We start from the raw sequence: 27967 nt of genomic DNA, 5'->3' as shown, positions 1-27967 counted from the left end.
GGGCAAGTGTTCGACCAATCCGACGCGTGGGCGAACGCGTTGGACAACTCATCATTTTTGTTCATTCGAATGCAACTGTGAACTTAAGATGCAAATCCATAACAGACATTCATCGGTACCTAGTATTTAAGATGCAAATCCATAACAGTGATTCAACGGTACGTAGTACTCAAGTATATACAAGTAGACAAAGACAAACACAGTTCTCATCATCTCTACACTGAAATTGGAAACCCAAGTCATTTGCTAAACCAGGCGAAACCGCAACTACTCTCGTTCGCATGGTCTCCAAACCGTACCAGTAGGCTCATCCATCAGGGCGATGCCTTTGCTGGCAAGGTCCTTCCTGATATGATCTGAAACGTCAAACTGCTTGTTGTTCCTTGCCGCGACTCTCCGTTCAATCTGCTCGCGCAGCGACTCATCGGTCAGCCCGGCCCGCATCAATGCTTTTTCCTTCAGATGCTCCAGCTCTTGTTGGATTGAAATTTGTTCATCTTTGTGTTGCACTCATTATCATAAGAGGAAAAGGAAGTGTTGTATAGATAGATAGTGTGTGGCCTTAGTAGTAAGTACCTCTGCCAAAGGTGATTGTGGCATCAGGCCGAGGATGGACAGTTTGCTTTTAATCTCGGCACTCAACGCAGCCAGAGCTTGAATGTGGTCTTCTGGTTGTCTCTGTGGCTTCTGCTGTGTTAAACATTGTAAGTATATACGGTGGAGTATATAAATGGTATATGTGCTGTAATTGTGCGTGCGTGTTGTATATTCTGTTGGGACTCTGAGATATGATCTTATCAGGTTGTTAGCTAACTTGTAGATCAATCCGAGCCCAACTAACCTTGTATCTATCCTGGCTTCGGCCCTATATTAACACGTATGCGTCCCTGCAACACGCATACGCTTAACCCTAGTTTTCACATGGTATACAGAGCCATCCTTTTCCATCACATCTAGATGTCGAGCTCCTCCTCAGTTGTCGCCATGGCCACCCCCTCCATCGCCTCCCTTGGTCATACCATCACCGAGAAATTGACCCGGGAGAACTTCCTGGTGTGGAAGGCGCAGGTCTTGCCACACATCAAGGGGGCGGGGCTGATGGGCTATCTGGACGGCTCGATCAAGGAGCTAGCCGCCGTGCTCTACACCGACAAGGACGTCGCCGGCAAGAAGGAGACCACGTCCTCGCCAAATCCTGAGCATGCTGTGTGGGTTACTCAAGACCAGCAAATCCTCACGTTTTTGATCTCATCTCTCTCCCGTGAGGTCTTACTGCAGGTCAGCTCCCACACCACCGCCGCATCGATCTGGAACACCCTGCTGCAAAGCTTCTCGTCGCAGTCAAGGGCTAGGGTTATCCAGTTCCGCTCGGCCATCGAGCACACCCGCAAACGGGACATGTCTGCCGCGGCCTACTACACCAAGATGGTGAGCATTGCCGACGAGCTGGCAGCTGCAGGCAAGCCCCTGGATGAAGATGACATTGTCGATCACATCCTGCAAGGCCTCATCCACGACCCCGACTACAGCGGCTTCGTTTCGGCCATCTCCACCCGCACCGCCACCGAGCAGCCGATCGGCCTCAGCGAGCTCTTCTCCCTGCTGCTGTCGGCTAAAGCTCGCATCGCTTCCCAAAACACCGCTCTCCACTCCGCAAATCTGGCGGCAAGGGGTGGAGGCCGCGGCAACTCAAGGGGCAGCGGCAACAGTGGAGGTGGCTGCCGCGGCTTCATCAACAACAACGCGGGCGCCCACTACCCTGACAACCATGGTGGTGGCGGCTTTGGAGGTGGTCCGCGGTAAGGAGTGGTGACCGCGGTGACCGCGAGTGCGAGAAGTGCCAGATTTGCAAGCTTGAAGGGCATGGTGCATGGCGCTGCAAGAAGCGCTACGATCACAACTTCAACAACAACGTCCGCAACCCCGCAGGAGGTGGTGGTGGCGGAGGACGTGGTGGTGGTGGACACCGCTCGGCCAACGCTGCCCACGCCTATGGAGTTGATACCAATTGGTATCTTGACACTGGTGCAACTGATCACGTGACGGGAGAACTGGAAAAGCTTGCGGTCCACGATTGCTACACCGGCACGGAGCAAATCCACACTGCGAGTGGTCAAGGTATGGACATTGCCCACATTGGTCATTCAGTTCTTACTACCCCTCACGGCTCCTTGCATCTTAATAATATCATCCATGCTCCTCAAGCCGATCAATGCCTTCTTTCTGCCTATAAACTTATCAAAGATAACAATGCTTTCTTGGAAGTTTACTCCGAAATCTTTTTTTTGTTAAGGATCGGGCCACTCGGAGAACCGTGCTTCAAAACAGGACTAGGGGTCGCCTGTTTCCTGTCTCTGGCCGCCATGATGCCCCTCCTCGACAAGCTCTCAATGTGGTCAAGCCATCCACCTCAAGATGGCACAAACGCCTAGGGCATCCTGCTTTTCCAGTGGTCCAGAAAATTCTTCGAGATTTTAGTCTTCCAGTATCAAATAAGCAAGATCACATTCATGTGTGTGATTCGTGTCAGATGGCCAAGAGCCATCAACTTCCATATTCTCGCTCTACTAGTGAATCAAAGGCTCCTTTAGAGCTAGTTTTTTTCAGATGTTTGGGGTCCTGGACCCGTTTCTGTTGGCAGACAAAAATATTATGTCACTTTCATTGATGATTTTAGTAAGTTCAGTTGGATCTATTTGCTTAAGAATAAATCTGATGTGTTTGCAAAGTTTAATCTCTTTCAGCAACATGTTGAACGTCTTTTTGATCGCAAAATTCTTGCCATGCAAACGGACTGGGGAGGTGAATACCAAAAACTTCATTCGTTTTTTGAGCGCATAGGTATCACTCACCATGTCTCCTGTCCACATGCTCATCAGCAAAACGGATCCGCTGAACGTAAACACCGCCATATCGTGGAGGTTGGTCTCTCCCTTCTTGCTCAAGCTTATATGCCTCTCAAATTTTGGGACGAGGCGTTTCTCACGGCGGTGTACCTCATAAATCGTGTTCCTAGTAAAGTCATCAATAATCAGACTCCTCTTGAGCGTCTTTTTGGCACTAAACCAAACTACACTTTTCTCCGCATATTTGGTTGTGCCGTCTGGCCCAACCTTCGTCCATTCAATAAACATAAGCTTGAGTTCCGCTCGAAACAGTGTGTGTTTCTTGGGTATAGTAGTCTTCACAAAGGCTACAAGTGTTTGGATGTTGCCACGGGTCACATCTATGTCTCCCGTGATGTGGTTTTCGATGAGCAAATTTTTCCCTTTGCAAAACTCCACCCTAACACCGGCGCTCAACTTCATAAAGAACTTGTTCTTCTTCCCTCTCATCTTCTGCCATCACCCAACTTTGTTCTCGGGGGTGTAGAAGATGCTGATGATCATGTGTCAATGCCCCATAACTCCTTTGATCAAAACTCTGATGAAAGTGTGCAGGAAAACAGTGCAAACATGGAAGAAAATCCCCATGATTTTATGCAGGCCACGGAGTCCTCCTTTTCAGCCATAGAAGATCCGCCTACTGATCCCGGAGCAGATCAGGGCGGGATCCTCTCGGGATCTGCTGATACAGGCGCGTCAGGAGGATCTCCTATGGGATCTGCGCCGCGGTCTGTCGCGGGACCAGGTGGGTCCCCCCCTGCATGGCGTCGGCCAGTCGCGAGTCGCGCCTGCGAACCCGCGGCGCGCGCCTGTTGCGGGACCAGGTAGGTCCCCCCCTGCATGGCGTTGGTCGGCCATGGGCCGCGCCTGTGACGGGACCAGGCGGGTCCCCATCCGGTCGGTCTTCCTCGGGAACGAGCGCGCCCACTGGATTGGGCAATTCCGCCTCGTCGTTGCCTGACGCGTCGCTGGCAGCGACAAGTGGCAGTTCCGGAGCGGCTGGCGCGCGCGTCAAGGCTGATTGCGCTGAGCGAACACAGGAGCTCCACCAGGAGTTCTCGGGTGGATTTTCTGCGGATTCTGGATCTGCTGTGTCTGCTTCTTCAAATCGCCTCCAACAACATGTCTCACGTCCAGCTCCGCCTCCTCCTCCGCGGTCTCATACCAGGTCACAGAGTGGTATTATCAGGCCTAAGATTTATAACGATGGTTGTGTCTGTTGGGGTTCTTTTTGTGCCACAGGTGAACCGCAAAATTTGGGAGAATCCCTTGGAGAACGTCGGTGGAAGGAGGCCATGGATGAGGAATATGATGCTCTTATGAGGAACAAAACATGGCGTTTGGTGCCTCCAGTCAAGGGGAGGAATGTTATTGACTGCAAGTGGGTCTACAAAGTCAAGCAGAAATCTGACGGTACTGTTGATAGGTATAAGGCACGCTTGGTTGCAAAAGGGTTTAAGCAAAGGTATGGAATTGACTACGAGGACACGTTCAGTCCTGTAGTCAAAGCAGCCACTATCAGATTAATTCTCTCAATTGCAGTGTCTAGAAATTGGTGCATTCGACAACTAGATGTAAAGAACGCGTTCTTGCACGGTGTTCTGGAAGAGGAAGTGTTCATGAAACAACCTCCTGGGTATGAAAGCTTAAAGTTTCCACGTCACGTTTCCAAACTTGATAAGGCACTGTATGGATTAAAACAGGCACCTAGAGCTTGGTATTCTCGACTGTCGTCAAAGTTACAGTCTCTAGGGTTCTCTCCTTCAAAGGAGGGCACCTCACTATTCTTTTATCATCGACATAGGATTACCATTTTTATGCTCATTTATGTTGATGATATTGTGGTTACAAGTTCTTCACCTAGTGCTGTTGAAGCCCTTCTTAAGGACTTGGGCAAGGAGTTTGCACTTAAGGACCTTGGAAGTCTTCACTTCTTCCTTGGAATCAAGGTAAAACCTGTTAAAGAAGGGATTGTGCTGTCACAAGGAAAGTATGTACAAGAAATACTTCAGAAAGTAGGCATGAAGGGTTGCAAGCCTTCATCCACGCCTCTGTCTACTTCTGAAAAACTGTCCCTGTATGATGGAGAAGCACTTGGAGCAGAGGATGTAACCATGTATAGGAGCATTGTAGGAGCACTTCAATACTTGACTTTGACTAGGCCAGATATTTCTTATTCAGTAAACAAAGTTTGTCAGTTCTTACATGCTCCTTACAAGGTTGGAAAAAGCGGTAGGCGTAAGCGAGGCGGTTGGTCTTCGCCTAGTGCCTAGGCGGTGCCTAAGCGCGCTAGGCGCAGCCTAGGCAGTAATATAGTTTTTACTCGTAGTGAATTTGTGATTATTATATGGGTGCTTATATTAGTTTAGGGCATATAAATAAGTTAATTACCGTCTACTGCCATTGCATATAACCCATTTGGCACATCAGTGCAATATGTGGCATGATTTCTTGCTTGGCTAGGCAATTCCTTACTTGCCCTGCCTAGACCTCCATTTATGCCCTAGGCGAGGCGTTTGGCCATTGCCTAGCGCCTAGGCGTGCCTAAGCACCTCCTAGGCACTGCCTTTTCCAACAGAGTGCTCCTACTAGTGTGCATTGGACAACAATTAAGAGGATACTTCGATATCTTCAAGGAACCAACGATCATGGTCTTAAACTTGGTAAGTCAGATTCAATGCTAGTAAGTGCTTTCTCAGATGCAGATTGGGCAGGCTGTCCTGATGACAGAAGATCAACAGGAGGCTTTGCGGTATTTCTTGGAGGTAATTTGGTATCTTGGTGTGCTCGCAAGCAACCCACTGTTTCCAGATCAAGCACAAAGGCTGAGTATAAGGCTCTAGCCAATGCCACTGCAGAGATTATTTGGGTTCAGAATCTGCTGACAGAATTGAGTGTTTATCATCCAAAAGCTGCATCACTTTGGTGTGATAATCTTGGTGCCACATATTTGTCTGCTAATCCTATTTTTCATGCCAGGACTAAACACATTGAAATAGATTATCATTTTGTTCGCGGAAGGGTGGCAGATAAGTTGTTGAATATTAGGTTCATACCTACTGGAGATCAAGTTGCAGATGGATTCACTAAGCCTCTTACTCTTAGGCAGCTTGAGGCCTTTAGACGCAATCTCAACTTGGATAGTTGTAATTGAGGGGGAGTGTTAAACATTGTAAGTATATACGGTGGAGTATACAAACCATATATGTGCTGTAATTGTGCGTGCGTGTTGTGTATTCTGTTGGGACTTTGAGATATGATCTTATCAGGTTGTTAGCTAACTTGTAGATCAATCCGAGCCCAACTAACCTTGTATCTATCCTGGCTTCGGCCCTATATTAACACGTACGCGTCCCTGCAACACGCATACGCTTAACCCTAGTTTTCACATGCTGCTGCTGCTGCTGCTTCTAGTGTTGCTCCTTCTTTTGTTGTTCCAGTTTTTGCTGCAACTTCTGAAAATGGAAAATGTGTTTGTTGAATCAACTACTATGAACTAGAAATGGATTTACCCCAGGATTCAGAGCATCCATACCTTGACCAATGACCACAATAAAAAAAACATCTACGTACCTTCAAATCATTCAAATTGCTGTCTATTGCCTTAAGCAGCTCCATGAAGCCATCCAGAACATTTGTAGTTCGAAGATCGTCTGACATAGATTCCAAAAAAGCTTTATGGTGGCCGTCAACCAGTTTTTGCTCCTCAGCCGGGACCGGGACAGATATATTCTCTTCATGATACGGAGACGTCATTTCATCGCAGTCATGTAAGGTCTGCATGAGATTAATATCAAGTGAGATATTATTACTACAGAAGATAGCCAAAGACCACAAGGTCAGGTTCAGAATTCCAATGACGAGGCAAAAAGTATGTTAAATGGTGGTTAAATTTTGATTTGAAACCAAATCATGATAAAATATCAAAGTTCAAGCAAATCACCTTATAAATGTAGTATACAAGATCAGATGCAATCTCTAGTGCTTCATCAGAGTAATTCATGTCAGATTTATAATGTGCGCGTACCAAGAAAAATCTTAAAGCCATAGGATGGTACTGAGTCATAATCTGAAAAGAAGAGAAACGTTACACATGTTAGGAAACACCATACGAGTTCAAATGAGAAATATTAAAAGAAGTCAGACATCGTCCCCTTACGCTTCTGATCGTGACGAAGTTATTAGCTGATTTCGACATTTTCTCGCCACAGTTGTTAATAAAACCATTATGCATCCAGCAGTTGACCTCACTTTCTGGATAAGCCGCTCGGCTTTGTGCAAGCTCATTCTCATCATGAGGAAATATCAGATCTTTCCCTCCACCATGGATATCAAATACATGTCCTAAATAGCGAGCACTCATTGCGCTGCATTCAATATGCCATCCTGGTCTTCCATCACCCCAAGGGCTCTCCCATGAAGGCTCACCCTCCTTAGCAGCCTGGACACGGTAATAAGGATAAGAATGAAGTAGCGATGCGCAAGAGTAAACTGTTCACGGCGATGCATCAAACTTGCCTTCCATAATGCAAAGTCTGCATCGTTCTGCTTTTTTGGATCAACATCAACCCGCGAACCAGCAAGATTATCATCTTGCTTCCTACCAGATAAACTGAGATATTCAGGAAATCTATTGATTGAAAAGTAGACGCTGCCGTCTACAGCATAGCCTTTGTCATTCTTGATTATCTGTTCACATGCACAAAGTGGGAAAGAGTTTTACCAAGTGAATAGTGTGAGAGATAAAATACAATTATCATATACAACACACATGATTGACTGTGTTTGTTATGCTTTAATCTGAATGGTGACAAACAAATGCATCGGTGTTAAAAAAATTAAGGAGCAACAAGAAGCTGGAAAAATATCACGACAACTCTGGGTTGGTATTGCCGTTGGATGTGATTTTGAACAGTAACAGGGAAATCGAAAATACCTCGGTGATTAAATCCACAATATCTTCGATATGTTTCTTTACACGAGGCTCGACAGTGGGGGGCATGCACTGCAGCTCAGTCATGTGAGTATGAAACTCATTAATAAACCGAGTGCACAAACTGGATATGTCTTCACCATTCTGTTTCGCCCGTTCGATAATCTGCAAAACCATAGCAAGTATAAATGAAGAAGTGTTCAGAAGAGCAGTTCAGTTTGAGAAACAAATAATGAAATCACATGTATGCAATAAAAGTGCATCGTGCCAGGAAGATGAACAGAGTGAGGTGTTGATCTAAAGTGGAAACATAAAATGGCAGTAACACAGCAGCCCAACTCTGCAACATAAATCATGCGCCCATGGCTGCAAGGTAGCTCATAGTTAAGGGTACATCTTATCTAACTATGTTCAAATTAATGACAAATTAAATTGGAATTATTTTATAGTTCAGAACCAAGTTCCTGTGTGGCATGCATCAATGGAATTTGAAAATCAAAACTAAAGTACCAATCAGAGTGTCACTGTGTTTGCTTAAAATCATCACATTTTGAATGTAAGTCTAATATGAGACTTTTAGCTGATCCAACGAGTGGGACAACAAACTTCTTTTGGCAGTCAATGTGGCTCTCTCAATACAAGAGAAGAAGAAAAAAAAGGCAGTTTTTTTGTTTAAAAAAAGCAACAGATAGTAAGAACCTATACAAATATTTGTTTATAGCGAGCCATGCAACATAAGTATATAAACCAATCATCCTCCCTCAACTAGTAAGTGTACATTCTACATGGAACATTACCTTATCATCAACGTCGGTGAAGTTGCGCACGTAATTAACTTCGTACCCCCAAAAAGTTGAGATATCTACACTGGATCAAGAACCAATTAGAAAATGACTAAAATGTTAGGCACACACAACAAAATAGCAGTAGAAGCCACCTATTCATTTTCTTCAATTACCATATATATAGTCTTTTGCCAAATGTATAGTTATGGTTTGAAATTATCACTACTAGGGAAAACCCTAGCAGTAGCGCTGGTTTTGTGCTCACTAGTAGCGCGGGTAGGCGCGCTACTAATAAGGCGCTACAGCTATTGCTTAGCAGTAACGCGTGCCGCACGCGCTACTGCTAGGACAAATAGCTGCAGCGCTTGTTCACTCCCACGCTGCTGCTAATACAACTACTGGCAGCGTGTTTTCTTTCCATCGCTACTAGTATTGTTTTTTTTAGTGTATTTATGCGCTATCGTACAAATATTGGTACAATACCAGTTATGAGGTTTACATCATTATGTCCATAACAGTGTGTCAAATGAAGGTGGATTAGGTTTAAGTGGAGGCAATATGTGGTGCATGTCAAAAGTATACTACTAATCCAAACTTGATCTAGTTTGGACTAGTAGTACTTTCGATGTGCACCACATGTTGCCTCCACTTGAATCTAATCCGCCAGCACAAGCTATTTAATCATCATCATAATCATTAGCACCAACAATATTTATTTAATCACCACTAACACTAGCTAATAATAATCATCAGTCATTACCACCAACACTAGCTATTTTATCATCATAGTAATAGTGTAGCACATCATCATCCTCAAACTCATTTCTAGCTAATCACTCATGCTGCTCTCTCTTAGGTAAAACAATATAAAACATGTGTAGCTCTCCTTCTTGATCAAGTTGGAGCATGCAGATGAACATGTCTCCTAATTTTGGGTAGCACATCTGTTTGCTGCCCCCTAGTACTTGTCTGCGCTCCCCCATCACATATCTGGTCCAGTCTTGCACTATTAAGCATTCATCGCTGATCTTGAATGCACTAAAGTAACATGTAGGATATCTTGGCCGTAAGCTAATAATACTCATGGTACCTTTAGTCTCGATCCCATAAGGCATAACATTCATCAGGAGTCCCTGTTGAAGAACATCGTATGGTCACATACTTAGCAATGAAGTTTAGCTTCACAAATAATGTATGGAAAAGATGCACCGAGGACAAATAGTAAAAATCTTACCATCCTTCTTAAATAGATGTGACCGTAGTTCATGACGAACACTATTGGTCGCACGTTTTCAGTACTCAGATTTTTAAGTCCAGGAAGAAAATTTGTCTTGACGGTATCAAGATCCTCAAGCCATGAAACATAATGACTTAGCTCCTCACAGTTTAGTTCAGCCCCGGGACAGTAGTAGGTCCTGTCTACCAAGCGCTGGACATGTTTTCTTGCACCGAAATAAGCTGACAATACAAATTAGTTGTCAACTATTTTTGAATAAACAATATCAAAGACATAAATATGGTTGAGAAACTTACATTTTGGTGTAACTGGAGGCGTCTGCACATCGACCCAGATGTCGGTATTACCTTCAATATCATCTTCCGGACGAATATCAAAGGTGATAACCATATCAGGCTGAAATGCATAAGTCTTGCATAGTGCTCGCTATGTTTTGCATCTAAAATAGGTGTAGTCGTCTGAATTGTATAATTTTACGTGGAAAATATAACCATGCTCGGTCTTCAAATAAACTTTCTTTACCTCCATAGTATGACTGAAGTCTATCTTATCCAATACAAAAGCTCTTGCATGGCAGGGGATACGCTAGTAGAATAGTAAAAAAAATATAAGTTGAAGCAAATGAAGCAGATGTCATGCTTAATTACGAAAAAAGACTTGTCGTTGTGACTTACTGTATCCACTTCGAAGTTCTCGTCCAGCTTGATGTTGAAGCGCCTATCATCATCTAGGAAGATTCCGTCGCACAGGCCGCGCTCGTCTTCGCAGTATTTGAAAATACCGAAATCCTTTTTGTCGTCAGACATTTCCTATGTTCATAGTTAAAACATTAATTGAAAATCGATAGAAGACAACTACCAGGATACTCAACACACAAATCCGGGGCACTCGATATTTCCTACATATTCTGGCAAAAGTCATGCCAAAATTCACGGAAAAATCCGGCATGACCTTTGCTAAAATAGGATATATCGAGCGCCTGAAATTTGCCAGAACAAAAATGAATCAACACTCCGGCAAAACATAGACCACTCGGAGGTGTAACCTGCAAACATGACCGGCCACTTGGATATTGAGCAACACAAGATATACATTTCAAAATATCTTATAAGACTCAAATTAGCATGCATTCAATAAGCAAAAGTAAATCATCTCATGCGTCCGTACATCGTCGAATATTATCACTAATACATCCCGAATAGTGTCATACATATAACATCACTAGTACAACTAAAACCCTAGCACACGACGGGTATCGGAGCGGGCGGTGGACACCCACAGAGAAGGAACCATCACGGGATCATAGCTCCAGTGAGATCCCTGGAGAACCTGCCAGGTATTGGAGAACCTGTGCTCCAACGCAAACAAGTAGCGACGGACGTGCGTGTCCTCCTCACTGACACGGTGACGCACCACCTCCGTGGAGTCCTCGAGCCTCTGGACCGTCACTGGCCCACGCGACCGCCACCAAAGAAGGTTCGGGTCAACGACAGGCTGGCTCCTCACCAACCTGCGCCCCCCCTGTAGGTAGCGCCTCCCAGTACCACCCCGGCGGAGCCCAGTCCCGGACATGGCCCATCTGGTCAAGCAGGTGTCGTCCTCCGCCGACTCGACGACGAGGATGCGGGATAGGCATCGTCCACGTCGATGCGGGAAAATTGCTTTAACTAAAAAATAGCAACAAGTTCTTACTAACTAGTTCTATTAATTCAACTAGTTCTTACTAAAAATAAACTTACTATAAATAAAAATATTCTAGTACCTAATTAGTACCTAGTTCTTACTAACTAATTAGTACCTAAGAACTACTGCCCTAATTACCATCTAATTTGATGAACCTATAGGGGTGGAAAGTGGTAGCGGATATTCCAATTATCCAACTATAAAGTGAAATAAGTGGTCAAATTTTACTCGTTTTATGATTCATCTTAGAAATTTGATTTGTTTCCACCCTTACATGAACCCTAACTCATTTGAGCCGCATCCGCATCCGATTCGTTTCCATCCTAACTAATTTGATGGAGGTAGAAACCCTAGGCAGAGGTAGGGGAGAGGGAGGAGCAGGCGTGCTCACCTCGGGTGCCTGCGATGAGGGAGGGGCAGGCGGCGTCGAGGTCTTGGTCGGGGCTCCGGGCGGCGTTGAGGTCGGGGGGGGGGGGGGCGGGGGCGGCATCCGGGGCGGCGTTGATATCGGGGTCGGGGGCGGCGTCCCGGGCGGCGTTGAGGTCGGGGGCGGGGCCGGCGCTGAATCTGGGGTCGGGGGCGGCGTGGGGAGAGCGCGCGGCGGCCGAGGGGCGACGGCGGCGGCGAGAGTGGAGTTGATTTGGGGGATGAAGTGGCCGTGGGAAAGGACGAAACACGTGGTTAAGTCAGAAGTACCAGTAGCGCGTTCCAGAAAGGGCGCTACTGCTACGTTAGCTACATCGCGTTCTGGAATACACGCTGCAGCTATAGCGATTTTCTGCAGAACCCGCTACTGCTATTCCTTTCTCCTTTTTCCCTTTTTTCTTTTATTTTTCTTTACATTTTATTTTTTCCCTTTCTCCTTTTTCTATTTCTTTCATTTTCATTTACTTTTCTATTTGTTTTTTATTTTATTTTATTTCCGTTAGCAGCAGCGCTTTACACGTAAGCGCGCTGTAGCTAAGGAGATTAGCAGTAGCGCTGGGCCATTATACGCGCTACTGCTAGGTTGGGCTAGCCATATGCACCCAGTTCAAACATAGCAGCATCACTTTTCGCTAGTACGCGCTACTGCTAAAGTCATAGCAGCAGCGCTGTTTATTTACACGCGCTGCTACTAAGTAGCAGCAGCGCTTGATTTTGTACAGCGCTACTGATAAAATTCTGTGTATAGGCTTTTCCCTAGTAGTGTATGGGAGCAATTTATTTATGCCAATGGTGAATGGTACAAAAAGCAAGAACATGCCAAATATGGAAGCTCAAGCACTAAGCTAACCCCCTACTAGTACTCTCCACGCACAATCCAAATCCAGCATGTCCAAGCAGAAACTAAACGCATCGAGCAGTACTTTTAGATCGCGGGCGAAAAGTGAGCGATTGCAGCCTGGAGGCCTCCCCGCGACGCAGTGCCTGAAAAACGCCAACTGTCGCTAATCGCGCGATCGCCCGCGAAAGGGCACAGTTTGACTTTGCGTTCGCTTCAGTTTCGCTGGGATGGGCCGAAATTCTGAAAGACAGGCACAAATAGAGGTCAGCCCAATTCTCTAGAACTTCCTCCACGAAAAACCGAGAGCAACTAATTAACGAGTGCTTCTTCGGAAGCCTCGCAACGATCAGCGCCACTTGACGCACTCTCAGCCATTCGCCACGTGTCGCGATCTGGGCGCTCCTTCCAAATTTTGTTTTTTTTCGCACGCGTTTTCGGCTTTTTAAACGTTTTTTTCGGATTTTTTTGACATTTTGATTTTCCACCGGTCTTCCTTAGCTTTTCAATAAAAGATAATTAAAAAATTATTTTGCGCAAAAATGCGTTTTTTCCCTTTCATGAGAGTCACGGTTTTGCTTCCGCGAGAGGCATGGCCGTGCCTCTCGAAAACGAAAAAATGTGTTTTCTTTTTTCTTTCTTTCATGAGAGTCATGGTTTTACTTCCGTGAGAGGCACGGGTGTGCTTTCGCGAGAGTCACGGTCGTGCTTCTCGGAAACGAAAAAAAACATGTTTTCTGTTTTTTTCGCGAGAGTCACGGTTTTGCTTCCGTGAGAAGCATGGTTGTGCTTTCGCGAGAGTCACGGCCGTGCCTCTCGGAAACGAAAAAAACTCGTTTTCTGTTTTTTTTCCTTTTGCAGGAGTCACAGTTTTGCTTTCGCAAGAGTCACGGTTGTGCTTTCACGAGAGTCATGACCGTGCCTCCTCGGAAACGGAAAAAACGCGTTTTCTATTTTTTTCTTCCGCGAGAGTCACGCTTTTGCTTTCGGGAGAGACACGGTTGTGATTTCGTGAGAGGCACGAGTGTGTCTCTTTAGTAAAGGGAAAAAACCTGTGCTCCCGGCTCGATTTTTTTGTCCGATTTTTTTTGTGAAAAAAAAGTTCATCAAAACCTATCAACATGGGATCTAGTTTTGAAAATCTCGACGTGAGGAATCCAACGGTGAAAGCGGTTCAAGATTTGAACACACGGTTTGAGAGATAAAACGTTTTGAATAAACGGATCTATGAAAAAAAAGGGAAAACTCACATGTTGCGACAAGTGGCGCGCTGCATGTGCTCCACTTGTCACGACTAGGGAAATTGGAGTGATCTTTGCAACACTCCCTCCCACCGAAAAGGTTGCGGCGGCTGCGCCGTTCTTTCTGTAGAAGTGCATGCTCTAGCCAATGCAACCAAAAGACCGATCTGATGGAAGAGACTAGGCAGCACATTATACGTCAGCACTCCCCCTCACGTGTGGCCCCCTTAGACCTAAATGTGGACCGAAAGTGGGCTGCAATTTAATTGCGTCAGCCGGGTCTTGAACTCGAGACCTCTTGACTCTGATACCATATAGAAGTGCATGCTCTAGTCAATGCAGCACATTATACGTCAACACTTCCTAGCTGCGGTCGGGAGGCCGACTGCTGCTTCACCGGAAACCGGATCCGGTGACGGGAGAGGCGGCAAGGCAACGAGGTAGCAAGGCAGCCAGTGACGAGGGGCCTCTGCATGACGACGACTCCGTGACCATGGCAAGGCAGCAAGGCAACAACCAGGGCAAGGCAGCCGGAGACGACGAGCCTCCGATTCCATCTATCATTTGTTCATTTGTTGATTCAACAAGACCAGCACGACAGGCTCTTGGGATTGCATTGCAAACTTGTCGGTTCATGTTGTAGGTTCAGGTTCAGGTGGTGCGAAATGTTGATGAAGAACAAGCTGAAGATGAAGATCAAGAACAAGAGCTAGCTCTGTGAAACGCCCTCGATGCGGCTATATCTCCCATGTGTCGAAGCATGACTTAGAGGCATAACCGCATTGAAAGCAATGTCGCAAGTGAGGTAATCTTCACACAACCCATGTAATACATAAGGGAAAAAGATACATAGTTGGCTTACAATCGCCACTTCACACAATTACAAGAATAAAGTATTACATCATCCAAATACAATCAAGGTCCGACTACGGAACCAAAATAAAAGAAGAACCCCAAGTGCGACAAGGCCCCCAATCGACCCCAACTGGGCTCCACTACTAATCAACTAGAACGAAACAACACAAAGGACAAGATCTTCGTCGAGCTCCTCCTGAGCTTGGTTGCGTCACCTGCACGGTTCAACGACACCTGCAAGCTGGTTTAGGAAGTATCTGTGAGCCACGGGGACTCAGCAATCTCGCACCCTCGCGATCAAGACTATTTAAGCTTATGGGTAAGGTAAAAGGTATGAGGTGGAGCTGCAGCAAGCGACTAGCATATGTGGTGGCTAACATATTCGCAAAAGAGAGCGAGAAGAGAAGGCAAAGCATGAACGAAGAACTATGATCAAGAAGTGATCCTAGAACTGTTGGGGAACGTAGCATAAATTCAAAATTTTCCTACGTGTCACCAAGATCTATCTATGGAGTCATCTAGCAACGAGGGAGGAGTGGATCTACATACCCTTGTAGATCGCGCGCGGAAGCGTTCAAGAGAACGGGGTTGATGGAGTCGTACTCGTCGTGATTCAAATCACCGATGATCCTAGCGCCGAACGGACGGCACCTCCGCGTTCAACACACGTACGGAGCGGAGACGTCTCCCATGCCTTGATCCAGCAAGGAGGAGGGAGAGGTTGATGGAGATCCAGCAGCACGACGGCGTGGTGGAAGTAGCGGGATTCCAACAGGGCTTCGCTAAGCGCTGCGGGAGGAGGGAGATGTGTCACGGGAGGGAGAGGGAGGCGCCAGACCTTAGATTGGTTTGCTCCTCCTTTTCCCCACTATATATAGGGCCAAGGGAGAGGGGGGAGGCGCAGCCCTTGCCCCTTCCTCCAAGGAAGGGTGCGGCCAAGGGGGGGAGGAGTCCATCCTCCCCAAGGCACCTCGGAGGTGCCTTCCCCCTTTAGGACTCTCCCCTTTTTTCTCTCTCTTGGCGCATGGGCCTCTTGGGGCTGGTGCCCTTGGCCCATATAGGCCAAGGCACACCCCCTACAGCCCATGTGGCCCCCCGGGGCAGGTGGCCCCACCCGGTGGACCCCCGGGACCCTTCCGGTGGTCCCGGTACAATACCGGTGACCCCGAAACTTGTCCCGATGGCCGAAATAGCACTTCCTATATATAATTCTTTACCTCCGGACCATTACGGAACTCCTCGTGACGTCCGGGATCTCATCCGGGACTCCGAACAACTTTCGGGTTACCGCATACTAATATCTCTATAACCCTAGCGTCACCGAACCTTAAGTGTGTAGACCCTACGGGTTCGGGAAGCATGCAGACATGACCGAGACGTTCTCCGGTCAATAACCAACAGCGGGATCTGGATACCCATGTTGGCTTCCACATGTTCCACGATGATCTCATCGGATGAACCACGATGTCAAGGACTTAATCAATCACGTATACAATTCCCTTTGTCTAGCGGTATTGTACTTGCCCGAGATTCGATCGTCGGTATCCCTATACCTTGTTCAATCTCGTTACCGGCAAGTCTCTTTACTCGTTCCGTAACACATCATCCCGTGATCAACTCTTTGGTCACATTGCGCATATGATGATGTCCTACAGAGTGGGCCCAGAGATACCTCTCCGCTTACACCGAGTGACAAATCCCAGTCTCGATTCGTGCCAACCCAACAGACACTTTCGGAGATACCCGTAATGCACCTTTATAGTCACCCAGTTACGTTGTGACGTTTGATACACCCAAAGCATTCCTACGGTATCCGGGAGTTTCACAATCTCATGGTCTAAGGAAATGATACTTGACATTAGAAAAGCTATAGCATATGAACTACACGATCTAGTGCTATGCTTAGGATTGGGTCTTGTCCATCACATCATTATCCTAATGATGTGATCCCGTTATCAACGACATCCAATGTCCATGGTTAGGAAACCGTAACCATCTATTGATCAACGAGCTAGTCAACTAGAGGCTTACTAGGGACATGGTGTTGTCTATGTATCCACACATGTATCTGAGTTTCCTATCAATACAATTATAGCATGGATAATAAACGATTATCATGAACAAGGAAATATAATAATAACTAATTTATTATTGCCTCTAGGGCATATTTCCAACAGTCTCCCACTTGCACTAGAGTCAATAATCTAGTTCACATCGCCATGTGATTAACACTCACAGGTCACATCGCCATGTGACAAACATCCAAAGAGTTTACTAGTGTCACTAAACTAGTTCACATCATCATGTGATTAAGACTCAATGAGTTCTGGGTTTGATCATGTTGCTTGTGAGAGAGGTTTTAGTCAATGGGTCTGAACCTTTCAGATCCGTGTGTGCTTTACAAATCTCTATGTCATCTCCTAGATGTAGCTACCATGTTCTATTTGGAGCTATTCCAAATAACTGTTCTACTTGGAGCTATTCTAAATTGTTGCTCCATTATACGTATCCGACATCTCTACTCAGAGCTATCCGGATAGGTGTTAAGCTTGCATCGATGTAACTCTTTACGTCGAACTCTTTATCACCTCCATAATCGAGAAAATTCCTTAGTCCACTAGTTACTAAGGATAACTTTGACCGTTGTCCTGTGATCCATTCTTGGATCACACTTGTACCCCTTGACTGACTCATGGCAAGGCACACTTCAGGTGCGGTACACAGCATATCATACTGTAGAGCCTATGTCTTAAGCATAGGGGACGACCTTCGTCCTTTCTCTCTATTCTGCCGTGGTCGAGCTTTAAGTCTTAACTTCATACCTTACAACTCAGGCAAGAACTCCTTCTTTGACTGATCCATCTTGAACACCTTCAAGATCATGTCAAGGTATGTGCTCATTTGAAAGTACTTTTAAGCGTTTTGATCTATCCTTATAGATCTTGATGCTCAATGTTCAAGTAGCTTAATCCAGGCTTTCCATTGAAAACACTTTCCAAATAACCCTATATGCTTTCCAAAAATTCTACGTCATTTCTGATCAACAATATGTCAACAACATATACTCATCAGAAATTCTATAGTGCTCCCACTCACTTCTTCGGAAATACAAGTTTCTCATAAACTTTGTATAAACCCAAAATCTTTGATCATCATCAAAGCATACATTCCAACTCCGAGATGCTTACTCCAGTCCTTAGAAGGATTGCTGGAGCTTTGCATACTTATTAGCATCTTTCAGGATTGACAAAACCTTCCGGTTTGTATCACATACAACCTTTCCTCAAAAACCGTCGAGGAAACAATGTTTTGACATCCTATCTGCAAGATTTCATAAATAATGCAGTAATCGCTAATATAATTCCAACAGACTCTTAGCATCGCTACGAGTGAGAAAGTCTCATCGTAGTCAACTCCTTGAACTTGTCGGAAAACATCTTAACGACAAGTCGAGCTTTCTTAATGGTGACATTTACCATCATTGTCCGTCTTCCTTTTAAACCCATCTATACTCAACAGCCTTACGACCATCAAGTAGTTCTTCCAAAGTCTACACTTTGTTTTATATATGGATCCTCTCTCGGATTATATGGCCTCGAGCCATTTATCGGAATCCAGGCCCACCATCGCTTCTCCATAGCTCGTAGGTTCATTGTTGTCTAGAAACATGACTTCCAAGACAGGATTACGTACCACTCTGAAGTAGTACGCATCCTTGTCATCCCACGAGGTTTGGTAGTGACTTGATCCGAAGTTTCATGATCACTATCATAAGCTTCCACTTCAATTGGTGTAGGTGCCATAGGAACAACTTCCTGTGCCCTGCCACACACTAGTTGAAGAGACGGTTTAATAACCTTATCAAGTCTCCACCATCCTCCCACTCAATTCTTTCGAGAGAAACTTTTCCTCGAGAAAGGACCCGATTCTAGAAACAATCCCTTATTGCTTTCGGATCTGAGACAGGAGGTATACCCAACTGTTTTGGGTGTCCTATGAAGATGTATTTATCCGCTTTGGGTTCGAGCTTATCAACCTGAAACTTTTTCACATAAGCGTCGCAGCCCCAAACTTCTAAGAAATGACAGCTTAGGTTTCTCTAAACCATAGTTCATACGGTGTCATCTCATCGGAATTACATGGTGCCCTATTTAAAGTGAATGTGGTTGTCTCTAATGCCTAACCCATAAACCACCGTGGTAATTCGATAAGAGACATCATGGTATGCATCATATCCAATAGGGTGCAGTTATGATGTTCGGACACACCATCACACTATGGTGTTCCAGGCTGTATTAGTTGTGAAACAATTTCCACAATGTCTTAATTCTGTGCCAAACTCGTAATTCAGATATTCATCTCTATGATCATATCATAGATATTTTTATCCTCTTATCACGACGATCTTCCAACTTCACACTGAAATTACTTGAACCTTTCAATAATTCAGACTCGTGATTCATCAAGTAAATATACTCAACATCTACTCAAATCATCTGTGAAGTAAAAACATAACGATATCCACTACATGCCTCAGCACTCATTGGATTGCACACATCAAAATGTATTACTTCCAACAGGTTGCTTTCTAGTTCCATTTTACTGAAACCGAGGCTTTCAGTCATCTTGCCCATGTGGTATGATTTTCATGTCTCAAGTGATTCAAAATCAAGTGAGTCCAAATAGTCCATTTGCATGGAGTTTCTTCATGCATATACACCAATAGACATGGTTCGCATGCCTCAAACTTTTCAAAACGAGTGAGCCCAAAGATCCATCAACATGGAGCTTCTTCATGCGTTTTATACCGATATGACTTACGTGGCAGTGCCACAAGTAGGTGGTACTATCATTACTATCTTTTGGCATGAACATGTGTATCACTACGATCGAGATTCAATGAACCATTCATTTTAGGTGCAAGACCATTGAAGGTATTATTCAAATAAACAGAGTAACCATTATTCTCCTTAAATGAATAACCGTATCGCGATAGACATAATCCAATCATGTCTATGCTCAACGCAAACACCAAACTCGATGGTAGAGGGAGCTTGCGATGCTTGATCATATCAACATTGGAAACACTTCCAACACATATCGTCAGCTCACCTTTAGCTAGTCTCCGTTTATTCCGTAGCTTTTATTTCGAGTTACTAACACTTAGCAACCAAACCGGTATCTAATACCCTGGTGCTACTAGGAGTACTAGTAAAGTACACATCAACACAATGTATATCCAATATACTTCTATCGACCTTGCCAGCCTTCTAATCTACCAAGTATCTAGGGTAATTCTGCTCCAGTGGTTGTTCCCCTTATTACAGAAGCACTTAATCTCGGGTCCGGGTTCAACCTTGGGTTTCTTCACTAGAGCAGCAGCTGAATTGCCGTTTTATGAAGTATCCCTTCGTGCCCTTGCCCTTCTTGAAACTAGTGGTTTTACCAACCATCAACAATTGATGCTCCTTCTTGATTTCTACTTTTGTGGTGTCAAACATCACGAACATCTCAAGGATCATCATACATGTCCCCGATATATTATAGTTCATCACGAAGCTCTAGCAGCTTGGTGGTAATGACTTCGGAGAAACATCACTATCTTATCTGGAAGATCAACTCCCACTTGATTCAAATGATTGTTGTACTCAGACAATCCGAGCACAAGCCCAACAATTGAGCTTTTCTCCTTAGTTTGCAGGTTAAGAAAATCGTCGGAGGTCTTATACCTCTTGACGTGGGCACGAGCCTGAAATTCCAATTTCAGCCCTCAAAACATCTCATATGTTTCGTGACGTTTCAAAAACGTTTTTGGTGCCTCAACTCTAAACCGTTTAACTGAACTATCATGTAGTTATCAAAACGTGTATGTCAGATGTTCGCAACATCCACACACAACGTTCGAGGTTTAGCACACTGAGCGGTGCATTAAGGACATAAGCCTTCTAAGAAGCAATGAGGACAATCCTCAGTTTACGGACCTAGTCCGCATAATTGCTACTATCAACTTTCAACTAATTTTTCTCTAGGAACATATCTAAACAGTAGAACTATAGCATGAGCTACGACATAATTTGCAAAAATCCTTTTGACTATGTTCAGAATAATTAAGTTCATCATATGAACTCCCACTTAGATAGACATCCCTCTAGTCATCTAAGTGATTACATGATCCGAGTGAACTAGGCCGTGTCCGATCTGTGCGTGAGACGGACTAGACAACGTCGGTGAACATCATCATGTTGATCATATCTTCTATACGACTCATGCTCGACCTTTCGGTCTTCTGTGTTCGAGGCCATGTCTGTACATGCTAGGCTCGTCAAGTTAACCCTAAGTGTTTTTGCTGTGTAAAACTGTCTTGCACCCGTTATATGTGAACGTAAGGATCTATCACACCCGATTAACACGTGGTGCTTCGAAACGACGAACTGTAGCAACGGTGCACAGTTAGGGGAGAACACTTCTTGAAATTTTAATGAGGGATCATCTTATTTACTACCGTCGTTCTAAGCAAATAAGATGTATAAACATGATAAACATCACATGCAATCAAATAGTGACATGATATGGCCAATATCATGTAGCTCCTTTGATCTCCATCTTGGGGCTCCATGATCATCTATTACAAGAACATGATCAATCTCATACATTACATATATCATTCATCACATCCTTTTGGCCATATCACATCACATAGCATACCCTGCAAAAACAAGTTAGACGTCCTCTAATTGTTGTTTGCATGTTTTACGTGGCTGCTATGGGTTTCTAGCAAGAACGTTTCTTACCTACGCAAAAACCACAACGTGATATGCCAATTGCTATTTACCCTTCATAAGGACCCTTTTCATCGAATCCGATCCGACTAAAGTGGGAGAGACAGACACCCGCCAGCCACCTTATGCAACTAGTGCATGTTTGTCGGTGGAACCGGTCTCACGTAAGAATACGTGTAAGGTCGGTCCGGGCCGCTTTATCCCACGATGCCGCCGAATCAAGATAAGACTAGTAACGGCAAGCATATTGAACAAAATCAACGCCCACAACTACTTTGTGTTCTACTCGTGCATAGAAACAACGCATAGACCTAGCTCTGATACCACTGTTGGGGAACGTAGCATAAATTCAAAATTTTCCTACGTGTCACCAAGATCTATCTATGGAGTCATCTAGCAACGAGGGAGGATTGGATCTACATACCCTTGTAGATCGCGCGCGGAAGCGTTCAAGAGAACGGGGTTGATGGAGTCGTACTCGTCGTGATTCAAATCACCGATGATCCTAGCGCCGAACGGACGGCACCTCCGCGTTCAACACACGTACGGAGCGGAGACGTCTCCCATGCCTTGATCCAGCAAGGAGGAGGGAGAGGTTGATGGAGATCCAGCAGCACGACGGCGTGGTGGAAGTAGCGGGATTCCAACAGGGCTTCGCTAAGCGCTGCGGGAGGAGGGAGATGTGTCACGGGAGGGAGAGGGAGGCGCCAGGCCTTAGATTGGTTTGCTCCTCCTTTTCCCCACTATATATAGGGCCAAGGGAGAGGGGGGAGGCGCAGCCCTTGCCCCTTCCTCCAAGGAAGGGTGCGGCCAAGGGGGGGAGGAGTCCATCCTCCCCAAGGCACCTCGGAGGTGCCTTCCCCCTTTAGGACTCTCCCCTTTTTTCTCTCTCTTGGCGCATGGGCCTCTTGGGGCTGGTGCCCTTGGCCCATATAGGCCAAGGCACACCCCCTACATCCCATGTGGCCCCCCGGGGCAGGTGGCCCCACCCGGTGGACCCCCGGGACCCTTCCGGTGGTCCCGGTACAATACCGGTGACCCCGAAACTTGTCCCGATGGCCGAAATAGCACTTCCTATATATAATTCCTTACCTCCCGACCATTCCGGAACTCCTCGTGACGTCCTGGATCTCATCCGGGACTCCGAACAACTTTCGGGTTACCGCATACTAATATCTCTATAACCCTAGCGTCACCGAACCTTAAGTGTGTAGACCCTACGGGTTCGGGAAGCATGCAGACATGACCGAGACGTTCTCCGGTCAATAACCAACAGCGGGATCTGGATACCCATGTTGGATCCCACATGTTCCACGATGATCTCATCGGATGAACCACGATGTCAAGGACTTAATCAATCCCGTATACAATTCCCTTTGTCTAGCGGTATTGTACTTGCCCGAGATTCGATCGTCGGTATCCCTATACCTTGTTCAATCTCGTTACCGGCAAGTCTCTTTACTCGTTCCGTAACACATCATCCCGTGATCAACTCTTTGGTCACATTGCGCATATGATGATGTCCTACCGAGTGGGCCCAGAGATACCTCTCCGCTTACACGGAGTGACAAATCCCAGTCTCGATTCGTGCCAACCCAACAGACACTTTCGGAGATACCCGTAATGCACCTTTATAGTCACCCAGTTACGTTGTGACGTTTGATACACCCAAAGCATTCCTACGGTATCCGGGAGTTTCACAATCTCATGGTCTAAGGAAATGATACTTGACATTAGAAAAGCTATAGCATATGAACTACACGATCTAGTGCTATGCTTAGGATTGGGTCTTGTCCATCACATCATTCTCCTAATGATGTGATCCCGTTATCAACGACATTCAATGTCCATGGTTAGGAAACCGTAACCATCTATTGATCAACGAGCTAGTCAACTAGAGGCTTACTAGGGACATGGTGTTGTCTATGTATCCACACATGTATCTGAGTTTCCTATCAATACAATTATAGCATGGATAATAAACGATTATCATGAACAAGGAAATATAATAATAACTAATTTATTATTGCCTCTAGGGCATATTTCCAACAAGAACAACCTACGTCGAACATAACTCCAACACCGTGTTCACTTCCCGGACACCGCCGGAAAGAGACCATCACGGTTACACACGCGGTAGATTCATTTTAATTAAGTTAAGGTTCAAGTTATCTACAACCGGACATTAACAAATTCCCATCTGCCCATAACCGCGGGCACGGCTTTCGAAAGTTCAAAACCCTGCAGGGGAGTCCCAACTTAGCCCATGACAAGATATCACGGTCAACGAAGGAATAGACCTCCTCCCGAGACATTCCGATCAGACTCGGTATCCCGGTTCTACAAGACATCCTCGACAATGGTAAAACAAGTCCAGCAAAGCCACCCGATGTGCCGACATCCTGATGGGAGCTGCACATATCTCGTTCTCAGGGCAACACCGGATAGGTCAAGCTACGAGTAAAACCAGCCCTCAAGTTTCCCCGAGGTGGCCCCGCAGGCTGCCCATTTCGGACGAACACTTAGACATGCATTGGCCCGGGGGGGTTAAAATAAAGATGACCCTTGGGCTGGCCTAACCCAAGGGAAAAAAAGGCTAGGTGGCGAATGGTAAAACCAAGGTTGGGCCTTGCTGGAGGAGTTTTATTCAAAGCGAACTATCAAGGGGTTCCCATTATAACCCAACCGCGTAAGGAACGCAAAATCCGGGAACATAACACCGATATGAAGGAAACTAGGGCGGCAAGAGTGGAACAAAACACCAGGCATAAGGCCGAGCCTTCCATCCTTTACCAAGTATATAGATGCATTAATAAAATAAGATATATTGTGATATCCCAACAAGTAAACATGTTCCAACAAGGAACAACATCTCCATGTTCCAATAAGGAACAAACTTCAATCTTCACCTGCAACTAACAACGCTATAAAAGGGGCTGAGCAAAGTGGTAACATAGCCAATCAACGGTTTGCTAGGACAAAGTGGGTTAGAGGCTTGGTTCAACAATATAGGAGGCATGATAAACAAGTGGTAGGTATCGCAGCATAGGCATAGCAAAAGAGCGAGCATCTAGCAAGCAAAGATAGAAGTGATTTCGAGGGTATGATCATCTTGCCTGAAATCCTGCAAGGAAGAAGATCGAGTCCATGAAGAAGACAAACGGACGTAGACGAACGGGTCCTCACAACACGACGTTACCGGAACCAATCCGAAGAAGCAAACACCGGAAAGAAGCACACAACATAGTAAACAACCAAGCATAACATGGCATGATGCGCAAACAAGTATGATGCATGTCCGTATTAAAGAGGCATGGCAAAAGAGCACAAACAATCCTATAAATTAAGTGGAGCTCAATATGCAACGAGTTGCATATTGACGAAACACCACATCAATTATTTAGTTCTCTCTCTGTTAGGTACCCAACAATATTAAATGTTATTAAGCATGGCAAGAGGTGAAGCATAAAAGAAACTATCTAACTAAGCAATTTAAATGGGGCCGGATATAACAAACAACAAATCCGGTAAATCCCCATATGCCTTAGTAATTTAATGCAACAACAATTTAAACATTTTAATTGTTATTATCATGATGTAGATGACATGAACAAGTTTATGCAATTTTTATTAAAACTTGACAAGAGCATTATTATGAAGCATTTGACATCGTGGTGGAAAGGAAAAGAGTGCCACGACGACGAATCCCAAAATGATGCCACGACAACATATCGGTTATCCGATAGCCCACGGGGATACTAGTGCAAAAGGAAGTGACGGGAGCATGCAAAAGATGGTGGGGTGATCCCGGTAACCGGGTTCCCACATGTCGGTGGCAAGGCAAAAGAGGGGCAACGTTCCGGTAGTTCAGACTCGAGGCAAAACAAGGGTGCATCTCATACAAGATACATTCATTCATTCACGGGCGTCGTCTCGGGGTTATACCTTCGAAGCGTGCAAACGGGACGGTTCTCGTTTGGTGCAAAGTAGAGGAAGTAGACGTTCCCATGGCGACGGTAGTGGTACACATTTTCACGTCGACGGTAGTTGTTCACGGTTCGTAGATGAACTTGACAGATCGAGGGCTCCGGGGTTCACTGTTGAACTTGACGAAACCCACGGCGACGGAGAGGTACGCGTCGGCGGTAGTTGTTCGGGCGGCGAGCATCGTCGAACTCGGCGGGCGTCGTGTAGTCGTACACTTTAATGGTAGTCGTTCGTATTGGTACTTGGCGCCATCAAAGGGCACTTGGAGAACCCACGTACGCGTACACTGTTTGTCATACACTTGGCGGGTCATCGGGTAGTAGTACATGTTCCGTAGATGTACAAGTCGTCGTAGCCGTTCGGGTCTTGGTCCTTGGCGAAACCCACGAACACGAACTTGCGTCCCTGGTAGGGAGATTCTTGACAGAACCCACAATGGTCTTGGAGGTCAACGCCTGGACGCCAAGGCAGTGGAGGTGCATGCATGTGGGAGCAGTCCACGGCAAGGCGAGGAGAAGGAGGCCGGGGGTTACACGGTCGATGCAACACTGGCTCTAGCGAGGGGAGGAAGGCATGGGCGCGCAGCTCCGGGGTGCCGCGGACGAGGACCCGCGTCAGGGATGCTCCGATGACCGGGGAGGGCTGGAGGCGCTCGAGGAAGGAAGACGAAGTACGAGGCCGAGGAGACGTGGCGGCGAAGGGAGACTCACGTGGTGGTGGTGCTATGGAGCAGAAGAAGCAGAGGGAGGTGCGGCAGATCAGAGGAAGCGAGACGACCATGGCACGCGGAGGAGAAGATCCGGCGGGGATGAGAGGGAGCCGGGCGGCGGCCTGCTGGATCCGGCGAGGGCGACGTTGGCCCGAACGGAGGAAGAAGGAGGTGAGGGCGCGAGGAGGAGATGGGATCGGGAGAGGGGTCGGGCAGCGGTTTCCCTGGCGGCGCTGGGTGGAAGGGTACGTGGGAAGAGGAGGAGATCGACAGGAGGGATCGAGCTCTAGGTTAGGTGGGCTTAGGGTTAGAAAAGGAGTGGGGGTGCGGCTGGGCTGCAAGGGGTTTAGTGGGCCGGCCTGGCCCGGTGGCTTGCGAGTGCTAGGCTTTCTCTCCCTCTCTTTCTTCTTTAACCGAAAAGAAATAGAGAGAAAGGAAAAAGAAGGGGGGTTAGGGAAAAGAGTTTGAGCATGAGGACAATTTTCCTGGACTCATAAAAATAAGCATAACCACAGAAAAATAGAAGTGGCAAGATTACAGGAATTAAATTCAAATTCATTTGAATATAATTCAAATGGTTTTGAATTGGGACTAGGTTTGGTGTGGCCAAAAATGTTCAGGTTTTTTGGTGGAGCTTGGAAAAAGAACAAAAGAATTATCGACAAAGTTTGAGAGTCGGAAATCAGAAGAAGGAAAGGTCAAAGATTTAACATGCAAGTGGGTTGCGGATAATTCCAAATTAATGGAATACTTTATAATAGCTCCCTAAATATTGGGAGGATATGTTTTACAGAGAAACCACCATGTGGGTTCCCTCGATTTAAATAGATCAGCGATCTATGCAATTTGTTTAGAGAGTTTTAAAACGGGTTGCATGATGACATGATGCAATGCACAAGAACCAAAGATGAATGCAAAGAACCAAACAAAACACATGACGAAACCCGGAAACCCTGAAAGGCAACTGAAGCTCCGGTCTTGGGGCGTTACACTTTGGCCATCAACTTCTGCTCTCTGCTTCCTCTCCTTAGAAAAACCTCTGTTTTCTACTGAAAATCCCCTGTCTTTGAGATAAATATGCACGTGTACATGCACATGTTACTGTTCCCGCGAACTGGGTTAGCGGCCGCTATCTCCAGCTATAGAGGCTGTAGCGTTTGCATGAGCCAGACGCGAAATGGATTAGCCCGTGATCTTCAAGTTTATTTCGAGCTACAGGCTTACAGCAATTAGATCGGGGCCGGGCGTTACCGATAGAGAACGTCGAAGGCGACGTAGGCGCGGGCGTGGCCGACGTGGCTCGAGTCGTAGGGCATGACGCCGCAGACGTACATGCCGACCTTGCCCTTGACGCGCGGCACGAAGAGCTCCTTCTTCTTCGTCTTCGAGTTGAAGAGCCGCAGCGGCGGCGCCGTCGTGTCCTCCGCGATGATGAGGCCAGAGAGAAGGGTGGCCGGCGCCGCCATCTTGGGGATGCAGGGGAAAGAAAGGACGGGCAAACCCTAAACCGGCGACAGCAAGTAATGGCGAATTGGTTTTGGGGGCGGCTCCTTGCTCAGTGAGCCAACTATGTACTGGCCACTATAGTGGAGTGGCGGCAGCAAGTACT

General features: G+C 46.1%; 1 pseudogene; it reads right to left on the bottom strand.

Moving 5' to 3' along the window:
* Nucleotides 1-267: 267 nt before the first annotated feature.
* LOC125539695 (cysteine--tRNA ligase CPS1 homolog, chloroplastic/mitochondrial-like) lies at nucleotides 268-27764 on the bottom strand (annotated as a pseudogene).
* Nucleotides 27765-27967: the final 203 nt, after the last annotated feature.

This window comes from Triticum urartu, chromosome 1A (assembly GCF_056163025.1).
Source record: "Triticum urartu cultivar PI428250 chromosome 1A, HENAU_Tu73, whole genome shotgun sequence".
NCBI classification, from domain to species: Eukaryota; Viridiplantae; Streptophyta; class Magnoliopsida; order Poales; family Poaceae; genus Triticum; species Triticum urartu.
Note: the sequence above shows the minus strand (reverse complement) of the source record. Positions and strands in the feature narration are given on the sequence as shown.